We start from the raw sequence: 16,175 nt of genomic DNA on the forward strand, positions 1-16,175 counted from the left end.
TTAGAGAGACAGACAACGAACAGCTTATGCATATACAACATAGAAACAGCAGTTTGAAAAACACTGGGAGCAGACGGGAGGAAGAATGATTTGCTCACCTCAGAGCATAGCCTGGAGAGACAGGGGTCATGGGGATACCCCTCCAGGAACAAAGGAGCTAGCAGGTACCATTCTCCCTCCACCCTCCAGCAACTTGGAACTAAAATGGGACCCATACTCCTCACCTAACTTGCTTGCACCAAGCTGGAGCCACCCTTCCCAGTCACGGGTATCTGAGTCCCAGCACTGCAGGCCCCCAAATACAAGCACAAATCCTGCCAACAACTCATCATCTGACTCATGTATTTTGTGGGACCTCAGTTCTGAAAGTGGTAGGTGTAGGTCTCCCTTTGTAAGCAGACCAATGCACACATTGCTATCCACAATAGGCAAAGAAACTCAGCAGACACCTGGACCAAAGGAAAAGAAGGCCAAGACTCAAGAGAAGAGCACATACCACACCACACATGGGAGACACTCCCAGAAGTGCCAAGTCTTGGGGAACAGGGGACACTGCACTGAAAGGCACTACAGGACCTCTTCTTCATAAGATCATTATTGTTAAGTGCAAAAAAATAGCTGAATTTAATAACACAGAGAAACAGAGGAAGTCAGACAAAATGAGTAGACAGAAACATCTCCCAAGTGAAAGAGCAGGCCCAAACCACAATAAGAGATGAAAGTAAAATGGAAACAGGTAGTATGCCTGATAGAGAACTTAAAGTAATGATCAAAAAGACACTGGACTAGATGGGGTGTCTGGGTGGCTCAGCGGTTTAAGTCTCTGCCTTCAGCTCAGGTCATGGTCTCAGTGTCCTGGGATCAAGCCCCACATTGGGCTCTCTGCTCAGCAGGGATCCTGCTTCCTCTCTCTCTGCCTCCCTCTTTGCCTAGTTGTGATGTCTTTCTCTGTCAAATAAATACATAAAATCTTAAAAAAAAAAAAAGGATACTGGACTAGAGAAAAGAGTGGAGGACATCAGTGAGACCCTTAACAGAGATGAAAAGAACCAATCAGAGAATAACACAATAAATGAAATAAAAAATCCACTTGACAGAATAAATAGCAAGCTCAGAAGGACAAATTAACAGACTGAAAGAGTAATGACCAAAGGGGAGGAAATAAGATTAAGGAAATTGATAATAGCCTTAGGGAACCAAATGACTCTATTATGGGTAATAATATTCACATTATAGGGATCTCAGAAGAAGAGAAAAGGGCCAGAAAATTTATTCGAAGAAATAATATCTGAAAACTTCCTTAATTTGAGAAAAGAAACAGAGATCCAGTTCCAGGAGACAGACAAATCCCCCCTGCCAAAATTCAATCCAAGGAAGTCCACACTGAGACACATAGTGATTAAAATAAAGCAGCAAAAGAAGACAGTTACATACAAGGAAAGCCCCATATGGCTATCAGCAGATTTTTCAGCAGAAACTTTGTAGACCATAAGAAAGTGGCACCATATATTCAAAGTGCTGAAAGGGAAAAATCTGCAGGTAATAATACTCCACCCAGCAAGGCTATCTTCAGAATAGAAGGAGAGATAAAGAGTTTATCAGACAAACAAAAACTAAAGGAGTTCATGATCACCAAACCAGCCCTACAAGAAATATTAAAGGGGACTTTAAGTGGAAAGAAAGACCATAAGTGAGAGTATGAAAATTAAAAAAAAAAAAAAAGTAAAATAAATATTTTGGTAAAAATATCAATTAAGGGATTCATGTAATAAAAGGATGTAAAATGTGACACCATATACCTAAAATGTGGAGGGGAAAGAAGTAAAGAATGGGTCTAAACCTAAGTGACCATCAACTTAATATAGACTGCTATGTGCAGGAGACATTATGTACAAACCTAATGGTAACCACAAATCAAAAACCAACAATATATATACAAAGGAATCAAAGTATATCACTGAAGAAAGCCAACAAACCATTAAAGAGAGTAAAAGAAGAGAGGATCAGAGAAAATCTATAGAAGAAGCACAAAACAATTAGCAAGATGGGAATAAATACATATCTATCATAATTACTTTGAATGTAAATGAACTACATTCTCCAATCTAAAGACATAGGGTGACAGCGTGTATAAAAAACAAAAACAAGACCCATTTACATGCTGCAAGAGACTCATTTCAGACCAAAAGACTCATGCAGATTGAAAGTGAGGGGATGGGGAAAAATGTATCATGCAAATGGATGCCAAAAGAAAGTTGGGGTAGCAGTAGTTATATTGGACAAAACAGACTATAAAAAAAGACTGTAACAAGAGACAAAGAAGGACACTACATAATAAAGGGAACAATACAATAAGAAGTTATAACAATTGTAAATATGTATGCACCCAAAATGGGAATACCCAAATATATAAAAAGTTAATAACAAACAAAAGAAATTATTGACAGAAATATGATAATAGTAGGTGACTTTTAACACCCCACTTACATCAATGAACAGATCCCCCAAACAGAAAAACAAGGAAATAGTGGTTTTGAATGACACACTGGACCACATGGATTTAACAGATATATTCAGAACATTTCATCCTAAGACCACAGAATACACATTCTTTTCAAGTGCACACAGAACAGTTTCCAGAACAAATCACATATTAGGCCACAAAACATGGCTCAACAAATTAAAAAAGACTGATATCATAGCATGCATCTTTTCTGACTACAATGCTATGAAATTATGAATCAACCACAAGAAAACATCTGGAAAGAGAACAAACACTTGGATGTTATTTGAATGGGTCAGCCAAGAAATCAAAGAAATAAAAAATTGCATGGAAACAAAGAAAATGAAAACATGGTGGTCCAAAATCTTTGGGATGCAGCAAAGTTTTTTTTTTTTTTTTTTTTTTTTTTTATAGCAACACAGGCCTACATCAAGAGGCAAAACAAAACAAAACAAAATAAAAAAACAAACAAACTAAAAAACTCAAATAAATAACTTATCCATGCACCTAAAGGAGCTATAAAAAGAACAACAAACAAAAATCAAACCCAGAAAAAGGAAGGAATCAATAAAAACTAAAGCAGAAATAAATGATACAGAAAGTAAAACAAACTAACAAACAAAAAACAAAGCAAAATAAAACAATAAATCAATCAGGATCTGGTTTTTTGAAAAATTCAACAAAATTGATAAACCTCTAGCAAGACTCATTAAAAGGGAGAGAGAGAGAGAGCTCAAACAAAATTATTAATGAAAGAGAAGAAATGACAACCTACACCACACAAAAATACAAACAATTTTAACAGAATATTATGAAAACCTATATGCCAATAAATTGGACAGTTTAGAAGAAATGGATATATTCCTTTAAAAATATAATCTACCTAAACTAAAGCAGGAAAAAATAGAAAATTTGAACAAACCAATCCTCAGCAATGAAATTGAATCGGTAATCAAAAAACTCCCAGTGAACAGTATCAGATGGCTTCACAGGCAAATTCTAACAAGCAATTAAATAATTAATTCTTCTTAAATGATCCCAAAACACACAAGAGGAAGGAAGGCTTGCAAATTCATTTTATGGGTCTGGTATTGCCCTGCTACCAATACCAGGTAGAGATACTACAAAAAACAAACAAACAAAAAAACTACAGGCCAATGTCTCATGAATATAAATTCAAAAGTCCTCAAGAAAATATTAGCAAACTGAATGCAACAGTATATTAAAAAAAATCATACACCACAACACATGGGATTTATTCCCAGGATGCAAGGATAGTTTAATATTCACACAACAATCAATGTGATTCATCACTTCAAGAAGAGAAAGGATAAAAACCATATGATCATTTCAACAGGTGCAGAGAAGCATTTGACTAAATACAACATCCATTCATGAAAAATCCTCTGCAAAGTAGGTCTAAAGGGAACATATCTCAATATAATAAAGGCCATATATCAAAAAGCCACAGCCAACATCATACTCAATGGTCAAAAAATGGAGAACTTTTCCCCTAAGGTCAGGAACAAGATAAGGATGTCCACTCTCACCATTTATATTCAAAATAGTACTGGAAGTCCTAGCCACAGCAATCAGACAACCCAAAGAAATAAAAGGCATCCAAATTGGTAAGGAAGAAATAAAGCTATCACTATTTACAAATGACAGGATATTATTTATAGAAAACACTGAAGACTCCACCAAAAAAGTACTAAACTAATAAATGAATTCAACAAAGTCAAAGGATACAAAATCAATATACAGGAATCTGTCCCATTTCTATATGCTATTAATAAAGCAATAGAAAATGAAATTAAGAAAACAATCCCACTCACAGTTGCACCAAAACAATAAAATATATGGGAGTAAACTTAACCAAAAGGTAAAAGACCTATACTCTGAAAACCATAAAGCACCGATGACAGAAATTCAAGACAACACAAAAAGTAGAAAGACATTCATTCTTATAGGTTGGAAGAACAGATATCATTACAATATCTATACTACTTAAAGCAATCTACAGATTTAATGCAATTCCTATCAAAATACCAACAACACTTATCACAGAACCAGAACAAATTATCCTAAAATTTGTAGGGAACCACAATAGACCTTGAGTAGTTAAACTTACATTGAAAAAGAAAAACAAAACTGAAGGTATCGTAATTCCAGATTTCAAGTTATATTTTAAAGAGGTATTGATTAAAACAATATGGTACTGGCATAGAAATAGACATAAACATTAGTGGAATAGAATAGAAATTCTGGAAATAAACTGACAATTATATAGTCAATTAATCTTTGACAAAAGAATTAATATGCAGTGGGGAAATCTTGTCAACAAATGGTGCTGGGAAAAATGGACACATGCATACAAAAGAATGAAACTGGGCCCCTTTCTTTTACCATACATAAAATAAACTCAACATGGATGAAAGACTTAAATGTGAGACTTAAAACTATAAAAGTCCTAAAGAGAGCACAGGCTAGAGGCTCTCTGACACTGGCCATAGGAATATTTTTCTAGATATGTCTCCCAAAGCAAGGGAAACAAGAGAAAAATAAGCTATTAGGACTACCCAAAAACAAAAAGTTTTTGAACAGAGAAGGAAACAATCAACAAAACTAAAAGGAGACCTATGGAACGGGAAAAGTTCTTTGCAAATGACAAATCTGATAAAGGGTTAGTATCCATGGTATACAAAGAACTGATACAACTCAATATCCAAAAAACCAATAATCCAATTAAAAGACAGGCAGAAGACACAGACATTTCTCCAGAGAAGACATCCAAGGGTCCAAGAGATACACAAAAAGATGATTAACATCATTCATCATCAGGGAAATGCAAATCAAAGCCACAATGAGATGTCACCTCACACCTATCAGAATGACTAAAATTAAAAGCACAAGAAACAATCAATGTTGGCAACAATGTAGACAAAAAGGAACCCTCATGCACTGTTGGAGGGAATGTAAATTGGTACAGCCATTGTGGAAAAGAGTGTGGATCTTCCTCAAAAAATTAAAAATAGAACTACCCTTTGGACCAGAAATGACACTACTGGGCATTTATCCCCAAAATATAAAAATACTAATTCAAAGGGATACATGTACACCTATGTTTATTGCAGCATTATTTACAATAGCCAAACTTTGAGAACACTCAAGTGTCCATCTGTTGACGAAAGGCTAAAGAAGAGGTGATATATGCATCACATATATAATATATATTTGTGAATATATATTCATATGTATATACCACATAATATGTATAAATACATATTCCTATATTTACACATAAGAATATAATTCAGCCATAAAAAAAAGAATGAAATCTTGCCATTTACAACATCATGGATAGAAATAGAAAGTATAATGTTTAGGTAAATAAGGTCAGTCAGAGAAAGACAAACACCATGTTCTCTCATTCATATGTAGAATTTAAGAAACAAAACAAAGGAGTAAAGGAAAAGAAAAGAAAGACAAACCAAGAAATAGACTCTCAACTATAGAGAACAAACTGATGGTTACCAGAGAAGAGGTGGGTGGGAGGATGGAATAGATAGGGCATGGGGATTAGTCAGTGGGAGAAGCAGACTCCCCACAGAGTAGGGAACCCAATGTGGGACTCAATCCCAGGACTCCAGGATCATGACCTGAGCTGAAGGCAGTTGCTTAACCAACCGAGCCGCCCAGGTGTCCGAGGCATAGGGCTTAAAGAATATACTTGTCATGATGAAAAATAAAATGAAAAATTTAAAAACTAAACTAAACTAAAATAAAACAAAACACATAGCACTGGAAATCCTAGCCAGAGCAATTAATTAGTCTAGGAAAACAAAAGACATCCAAATCAGAAAGGAAGAATAAAATGATCTCTGTTCACAGATGACATGAACTAATACATAGAAAACCACGAAGAGTCCACAAAAGGAACAGTTTGAATTAATAAACCTATTCAGTAAAGTCAAAGGATACAAAATCATGATACAGAAGTAATTTGCATACTTCTACATTAATAATGAATTATCTAACAATACGAACTAAGAAAACAATCTCATTTCTTACCCTGCAGTCTGGAGCCTAGGCCAGCCTTCTCAGCCTATAAAATCCCACACAGGCTCCAGGCATAGCCAGCCTATGCATGAATGAGCTGGAGCCTTGCATAAATGAGAATTTCATCTCCAGAACCTCTGCCACCACGGAGGACATTGTGATGAGCATCAGAATTATCCGAAACCACTTCACTGAAATCTCAGCTGGCTACTGTTCTGTAGAATTCAGAGACTTGGGTGTAACCAAGGGTGTTTTCATAAAGTTAATGGGAAACCCCTTCTAGTACCCACACTTTTACTTAGCTTCTCGCTGCACTAAGCTGGCACACCTGGGCTCGTAGAACTATAGAGCTGGCAAGCCCTTAATGGTCATCTGTGCAACCCTCATTTTATATAGGAGAAAAAGGTGTAGCGTAGAGAAAAGAAGATGCTTTGCCCAAGGCAAAACATTTTAAACTGAACTATGCCAGTTTAGGAAACTAACTTAACTTCCTAACTTATAGGAAACAACCAGATAACAGCCTTGAGTATTCTTTGTTTGCAGGGGACCTGATCCCAGATGTGGATGATGGCATGCTATATGAATTCTTCACCAAAGTTTACCCCTCCTATTAGGGAGGCAAGGTGATTTTGCCTCCAAACAGCTGTGTCTAAGGACTATGGCTTTGTGAAAATCACAGATGAACTGGAACAGAAGTGAGCCTTGACTGACTGCCAAGGAACAGTCGTCCTGGAGCCTAAACCAGTGCAGCTGAGCATGGCAATCCTCAAAGCAAGCCAAATGATGTCAGTGGAGTATAGTTAGATTTACAGTTACAGCTGCAATCACTATTACCAGTAATGCGAGAACTGTTATAGTTACCAGAATATAGGCAGCTACAGCTATGGCTATCCCTAGTATGGTTATACCCAGAGCACTATGTAGGGATATCAAGAAGTTAGGGATGACACATTGGAAGACCCCATGCCACATCTGGATGTGATTGAGGCCAACAAGGAGTTCATGGAGGAAAAACCTGTAGGATGCACTGATGGTTGTCACTGGCAACTCCTGGACATAGTATCATCAGAGACCCTACCATGATGTAGCCAGGACAAAGGACAAAGACAAAATGGACTGTGTGAGGGAGATGAAAGACTCCTTTTTAACAATAATGACAATAACAAAATATTGGAAGAACTTTTACCTTTTTGGAAGTGTTTTGTAAGATTTTAGTAACTGACAATTCTGAGATTATGACAATTCCTGCAACACTGCTGTCGTCATTTGACAGTGAGACACTTGAGTTTAAAAAGCAAGGGACCAACTCATACTGTTGAAGAAGTTTCAAAAGAAGGAAGAAAGGAAGGAGGGAAAGAAGGAAGGGAGGAAGGAAAAAAGAAATCCCATTTATGAGAGCATCAAAAAGAATAAAATACTTAGGGATAAACAACCAAGGAGCCGAAAGGCATGCACACTGAAAACTACAAAACACGCTGAAAATAATTTTTAAAAGACACAGATAAATGGAAAGATATCTTGTATTCATGAATTGGAAGACTTACTATTATTAAAATGTCTATACTACCCAAAACAATATACAGATTCAATGCAATCTTTATCATGATTTCAATGGCATTTTCACAAAAAAGAAAAAAATAATTCTAAAATTCATATGGAACTAAAAAGGACTCCGAATAGCCAAAATGATCTTGACAAAGAAGAACAAAGTTAGAGGACACACACTTCCTGTTTTAAAAACATACAAAAGAGCTACAGTAATTAAAACAATATGATACTGGACAAAAACAGATGTGTAGACCAGTGGAACAAAATAGAGCACTCAGAAATAAATCCACACAAACATGGTCTTCTACACATTTTTGACAAGATTGCCACAACAGGGAGCACACAGTGGGGAAAAAATAGTCTCTTCAGCAATGATTCTGGGAAAACTGGATATATACATGCAATAGAATGAAATTGGACCTTCATTTTACATCATACACAGTTATCAAGTCAAATTAAAGACTTCAAGAAGAAAAGCTTCATGGCATTGGTCTTGGCACTGATTTCTTGGGTGCGACATCAGAAGCACAGGCAGCAAAAGTATAAATAGATAAGTCAGACTATATCAAACAGAAAGCTTCTGTGTGGCAAAGGAAAAATCAACAGAATAAAAAAACAGAATGGAAAAAATCAATAAAATTAAATGGGAGAAAATATTTTCAAACCATACCTGTGATAAGAGGTTAATACTCAGCTTATATATAGAACTCATATAACTCAATAGCAAAGTAAACAAATGACACAATTAAAAATGGTCAAATGTAGGTGCCTGGGTGGCTCAGTGGGTTAAGCCTCTACCTTCGGCTCAGGTCATGATCTCAGGGTCCTGGGATCGAGTCCTGCATTGGGCTCTCTGCTCAGCAGGGAGCCTGCTTCCCGCCCCCTCTGCCTGCCTCTGCCTACTTGTGATCTCTCTCTCTATGTCAAATCAATAAATAAAATCTTTAAAAAAATGGTCAAATGACTTGAATAAAGACATTTCTCCAAAGAACACATACAATTGGCTAACAAGTATATGAAAAGATGGTCAGCTTCACTAGTCATCAGACAAATGCAAATCAGAAACACAACTAGATAACACCTTTATCTGTTGAGTTTTCGATTACTAAACAAAACAAACATAAAAAAAATAACAAGTGTTGGCAAACGTGGAAAAATTAGAACTCTGTAGATTGTTGGTGGGAATGCAGACTGATATAGCCACTGCGGTAAATAGTCTAGAGGATCCTCAAAAAATTAGAAATAGATCTACCATGTGATCTAGCAACACTACTTCTGGGTATTTAACCAAAAGAACTGAAGTCATGATCTTGAGGAGATGTTTGCTCTCCCATTTTCATTGCACCATTATTCATAATAGCCCAGAAGTAGAAAAACCCAGATTTCTATTGACAGATGATTAGAAAAAGAAAAATGTGGAATATACTTATAATAGGGTAAGATTTAGCCATTACAAAATCCTGTTATATGCTACAACATGGATAAATTTTGAGGGCATTCTGCTAAATGAATAAGCCAGTCACAGAAGGGTAAATATGCATAATTCCTCGCATAGGAATTATCTAAGATGGTCAAAATCATGGAAGCAGAAAATAGAATGTTGGTTGCCAGTAACTGGGGGGAAAGATAAATGAGAGTTGCTGTTCAGTGAGTATAAAATTTCAGTCATGAAAGAATAAAAGTTCCAGAATTTACTGTATAATATTGTGCTTATCTTTAGCAATACTGTACACTTAAATTTTTATTAAAATGGTAGGTTTCATGTTATGTGCTGCTTATTACAATAGTTTGAAATATAGTGGTAGCTAGATTGAAGAAGGGAGTTGGGATAGTAGGACATACTATCATGGGGTACTTAGGATGATAGTAGGAAATGGAAGAAGGCTTAATTTAGGATGCTAACAAAGTTTTTTAGAAATTTATTTTTCTTAGTACTGAAAGAATAATTGCTGTTCTACCTTAAATGCATGATAGATGCAGAAAAAAATAAAATTAGAATACTAATAACAATGTTTTCAGAATAAAGGAGGAATTAGGCAAATATGAAAATATGAGAGAAAAAATGAAGTATTTGCCTGCTTTTGCCATCTATTGCTTACTGCAATTTGACAATCATATTATTTGGCACTTTAAAGATAGGTAACATTTGGCAAATAATAAGTATTTCTTTTTATATATGCATTTTAAGAAATACTACTATAAGATATTAGGGAATTTTGGAAGTGTTCATTTATTTGAGGAATTTAAGACACCTATTTTTAAAAGTAGAATATAGTACTTATCTTTTGTTCTCTCTTTGCTCTCTAATCCCTTCTCCCTTTTTTTCCCTCTAAAACACAAAGAAATAAAAATAAATAGTACCAAAGTATAGAAAAGGCTCTTTTAAAATATCAGCCCAGGGCGCCTGGGTGGCTCAGTGGGTTAAGCCGCTGCCTTCGGCTCAGGTCATGATCTCAGGGTCCTGGGATCGAGTCCCGCATCGGGCTCTCTGCTCAGCGGGGAGCCTGCTTCCCTCTCTCTCTCTCTCTCTCTCTCTCTCTCTGCCTGCCTCTCTGTCTACTTGTGATCTCTCTCTGTCAAATAAATAAATACAATCTTAAAAAAAAAAAGAGAGAAAAATCTTAAAAAAAAAAAAAAATCAGCCCAAAGAGAAAAACAGAAAGTCTGAACAGACCCTTTATTAAAAAAAAAAAAAAAAAATTTAAGAATCAGTATAGAAAACGGACACAAAAATTGGTCAACATGATTTTCCTTAAGGAAATGTTAAAAAAAAATTAAGAAATTCCCACTAGTTACCTACTAGAATGGCTAAAACCCTAAACACTGAAAATATCAAAGGTTGGCGAGGGTGTGTCACAACAGGAACTCTCATCCATCGTATGTAAGAATGCATATTGGACAGCCACTTTGGAAGACAGTTTGGTAATTTCTTATCAAGTTAAACATAGAAACATCATAGGATCCAGCAGTCACCTTCCCAATAATTTTAGGTAGTCACTTCCCTAAATGGTGCTTTTAAGCTAAAATAGTATTTTAAAAATATCCTGAATAGGAAAAACTAGATACGGGTACTATTATATCTGCCCATTAATAAGTCACTGGAAGAAGTGTGGCCCTGGATATTGGCCATGGTCTTAGGGGAAGTAGCCCCTGAAAAAACACGTAGATGCAAACCATAAGCTGTCAAACCTCCTAGATATTTGTTAAATAAATTCTTTGGTCATTAAGGTGATCTATCTTGGTGGCACACCAGCATTTCAACTAAGTCTTGTTTTCCTCTTTAGTGTGGTTGGTCTATTCCCTGAATTAGAATTGTAGGTAGATTTGTAGGTTTTGTCAGAGATTTTGTAGGCTTTTATTCCACTCTTTTCCTAATCAATTATTCATGTTGTGAATGTGCATGTATATATGTATAGCAGCATTTTATGTATTTCTTAGTAAAATAATGATATTAACTTCATTTTTTAAAAAGACTTTATTTATTTGACAGACAGAGATCACAGGTAGGTAGAGAGGCAGGCAGAGAAAGAGAGAAAGAGAAGCAGGCTCTCTGCTGAGCAGAGAGCCTGATGCGGGGCTCGATCCCAAGACCCTGGGATCATGACCTGAGACAAAGGCAGAAGCTGGAACCCACTGAGCCACCCAAGTGCCCCATGATATTAACTTTTTTTTTTTTTGTTAAGTCATGGTTCCTAGTAGGTGATTGAAGTAAGGTGTATTTTAAGGGAATTCTAGCGACTTGTAAGGAAGTTCAATGATTTTAGACAATTTTATTTAGAAGCTCTACCTGCCAATTCTGGTTATTAAATTTCTTAAATCTCTTTCTAGGTTTCAATTTGCCCCTCTACAAATTCCCCTGTGTCCTTCATATTACTTTCTTTTTTTTTAATTTTTTTTTAAAGATTTTATTTATTTATTTGACAGAGAGAGATCACAAGTAGGCAGAGAGGCAGGCAGAGAGAGAGAGAGAGAGAGGAGGAAGCAGGCTCCCTGCTGAGCAGAGAGCCCGATGCGGGGCTCGATCCCATGATCCTGAGATCGTGACCTGAGCTGAAGGCAGAGGCTTAACCCACTCAGCCACCCAGGCGCCCCTTCATATTACTTTCTTGTCAACTTTATCTCTTTTAAATCATATCTTGAATTGTTGGTGGCAAATGGGAAAAGGAAATATTTGACAATTCACCCATACCCCCCCTTTTTTAAAGATTTTTTACTTTTTATTTGACAGAGATCACAAGTAGGCAGAGAGGCAGGCAGAGAGAGGGGGGAAGGAGGCTCCCCACTGAGCAGAGAACCCGATGTGGGGCTTGATACCAGGACCCTGAGATCAAGACCTGAGCGGAAGGCAGAGGCTTTAACCCACTGAGCCACCCAGGTGCCCCCATACCCTTTTACAATCTAATGTGAAAAGTATGTTTTCTATTGGTTTGACAACATACATATGTTATGTGTTTCTTCTAGAATTACAAGGATTCCCTTTTTGTGATCATTTATGGGAAAACATAGTTCCAAGTGAATGATGCTCTTCATGAAGTCACTTATTGCTCCTGCTGCCGAGCATCCAAAATTTATGTGACTCAATTCAGGATAGCAAGGGAACTTGCTTTGAGGCTGAATGTCCATATTCTTGGATTAAACTATGAATTGCACAATGAAAACCAGTATGTCCAACTTCTGGTGGGTTTTTTTTCTCCCCATAGTTATATTCCTTAGGCTATTTCAGTGAGATTTTGGGTAGAAAGAACATCTTGAAATGAAACAATGTTTTATATACAATGTTTTAAAAACATGGTATTTCCCAAATAAATAAGTTTTGAAAATACATTGACAGTTTATATGCAAAAATGTGGATTTTTCAGTATTCAAAATGTCAAACATATTATAGTGATACTCAAATATATTTTGATACAATTTCCCTTGATTATTACTGTTCAATGTTGTTTTTCTAAGGCATGCATACTCATGGCATGTATCTTGTAAATATAATTTAATTTAATTTAATTCACATTAATTTAATTCAGTTTAACTCACAGCCATTATTAAGGTTTCAGCTACTTTAAGGCTGTAATTTTGGTTTAGTTTGCAATTTACAGAATATGCAAGCTTGAATGTATGATATGCTATCAAGCTATGAAAAATCAAATAAACATTGCAAGAATCCTCAGAGATTTACCCTTTCAGATGAAAGATTAGATTTAGAAATGTACTATTAATAAAAAAGGGAAAAGAAAACAATTCTACATAATTATCTAATGGATTAAAATGACTTTAAAGTGACTGAAAAATAATCTTATAAGATTTAGTCACATAAACTTTGTCCTTTAAAATTTATAAATACTGTATTATTCTATAAGATTTATAAAAGTTCTTGATTGGGAGCCTGGGTGGCTCAGTGGGTTAAGCCACTGCCTTCAGCTCAGGTCATGATCTCAGGGTCCTGGGATCGAGTCCCGCATCGGGCTCTCTGCTCAGCAGGGAGCCTGCTTCTCTCTCTCTCTCTCTCTCTCTCTCTCTCTCTCTCTCTCTGCCTGCCTCTCTGTCTACTTGTGATCTCTCTCTGTCAAATAAACAAATAAAATCTTTAAAAAAAAAAAAAGTTCTTGATTAAAAGCTCTCAAATTATATGTTCTTACCCAATAACAGTTTATACATCTCTTTCTTTTTAAAATTCAAGGAAGTAAAAATGATATATGATTGTTTGGGTTTTATTTTAGGTTGTAAAAATTCTCTCTTATTTAAAAGGGTATTCACATAATAAAATAAGAAAGTCATACTTCTTAATGAGTCTACATCAGTCTATTTATTAATATGCTTATATAATGATAAATTTTGCAAAATTTTATTTATGATAATCTCTATTTCTTAAGAAAAGATAGAGGTTTGGTATAGAAAAATATGCTTAATAACTATTGATTTCAATATCTGATTTAAGCATTCTTCTACATGATATAGTTCATAGCATTAAATATTTAAAAAGAAAAAGAATAAATAAATAATACAAGAACACAGAAGCATTGTAGAAGTCTCTTCTGATCCCCATCTATTGTTAGAAATATGATATTCAGCCAAAGACATTTCACTTAAAATGAATTCATAGTCTTAACATTGACCTGTAAGTATTCAATATTCCCTGGTCTGTATGCAGATTTTATTAATATATCTTGACATTATATAGCTTATCTTTTCTAAAGTAATCTTTGTTCTTCAATTTCCCATTTGCTAATCTCCTTTACATCTCTAATAGGAGCTAAACTACTTGCCATGTATAAATTAGGCAATTTGGGATATCTGAAAGTAAAGTTTTAGTCATGTCTCCAAGAAATATTAAAGTTTGTTGATCATAAAGATGAGGGCATACAAAAAAAAATAAGCATTCAAGTTCCAAATATTCTTGCTTGCTCCTTGATGTATCTGAGAAGATGAGGGTCAGTGAGAATTTTAGCCTAGATGATAGTGTATATCTTTAAATGAACTTGGGATGTCATATTAATCCCTTCTGTTTTAGCCCTTATCTTCAACTTATTGCTAACCAGTTAGGTTAGGAAGTGTTACAAAGGAGATCTCAGTTTCTTGAAGGAGGTAAATAAGTACAGTAAGTATAATATAGTAATAAGCATTAATATTACATTACATAACTATTACGTATATGAAATATATATCATCAACAAATATATCGATATGTCAAATATGTACAGTTCCAAGTCAAACATGTATCTATGTTTTTTTTTAGGGACTGATTTTCAAATTTTCTGTTTGAGATTTGAAACATAAATAGATTTATTCACACATTAAGTAGAGTCGTTTAACAACAGATAATCACTTCTAGAAAATCCAATAAACGATGTATATCACTTATTTATTGAATACTACATATATTAGTTTCAAAATGATACACATAAATGAATTTAGGGGCAAAGCGATCAGACTTAAAATAATATTTAAGGGAAAGAAATCAAAATTTTTAAAAATGATAAAACAATAATTCTATATTTTTAAGAAAGCTCTACATATTTTCTAGCTTATGTAATTCCAGTGATTTTAGAAAATATATTTTCCTTATAAACAGATAAAGTGTTATCAATATTGGCAGGTGTATTATAAAAATTATGATACAATAGGTAGTGTGAATTCAGTAATACCATAAGGAAATAGGCTTGGGTTAATTTAGGTTGTGCAGAATTTTTAGTGTCTTCAAAATGCTGACAAAAGCAAACAGCTTGTCTTTGACCTTCTTTACTCATGCAACACAATTAATTGCATTTCTGCATGATGGACTGTTACATTCCCTTTATTTATCTAAACATGAATTTGCTTTATAGTTCATTTGACTTTGAAAATTTTTTTGACACTTGTATACTAAAAATTTAGTGTCATACTGGTACTTTATTATCAGTCTGAGGGACATAATTAGAAGCACAATGGACGAAACTAAAGGCTTTGAATACTTTATAGAATTGATCATTTTAGTCAACATATTTGAGACAGTCCTGCTTTTTGCTTTTTACATTACACACTATTATACTATTCGCGCACACGTGTGTGTGTGTGTGTGTGAGAGAGAGAGAGAGAGAGAGAGAGAGAGAGAGAGAAACAGAAATAGAGATAGCTGGAGAGAGGGAGCAAGAGAGAAACTTTGGGGGCACCTGGGTGGCTCAGTGGGTTAAGCCTCTGCCTTCTGCTCAGGTCATGATCCCAGGGTCCTGGGATCGAGCCCCGCATCGGGCTCTCTGCTCAGCGGGGAGCCTGCTTCCCTTTCTCTGCCTGCCTCTCTGCCTACTTGTGATCTCTGTCTGTCAAATAAATAAATAAATAAATAAATCTTTTTAAAAAAAAAAAGAGAGAGAGAGAAATTTTGTGGGGAAAAAGAAAGAATTTGACTTTCAAGTTAGATTTAAATGATTTTTGGTGAGTGCTTGCTTGAAAAGTGTCATAATACTTTCCTAGTTTACTGCTTTATTTATACAGTTATGGTACCTGGTAGAAATTAGACTATATATTTGAAGTTATAACTCATAAATCACTGATGTGATATATTACTAGTGTTCTAAGAGCAATAAATGATAAG

The 16,175-nt window shown here is 35.1% G+C and overlaps 1 pseudogene; it reads left to right on the forward strand.

Moving 5' to 3' along the window:
• The first annotated feature begins 85 nt into the window (after positions 1-85).
• On the forward strand, positions 86-7,645 carry LOC125095646 (tRNA selenocysteine 1-associated protein 1-like; annotated as a pseudogene).
• Positions 7,646-16,175: the final 8,530 nt, after the last annotated feature.

This window comes from Lutra lutra, chromosome 3 (genome assembly GCF_902655055.1).
Source record: "Lutra lutra chromosome 3, mLutLut1.2, whole genome shotgun sequence".
Classification (NCBI taxonomy): domain Eukaryota; kingdom Metazoa; phylum Chordata; class Mammalia; order Carnivora; family Mustelidae; genus Lutra; species Lutra lutra.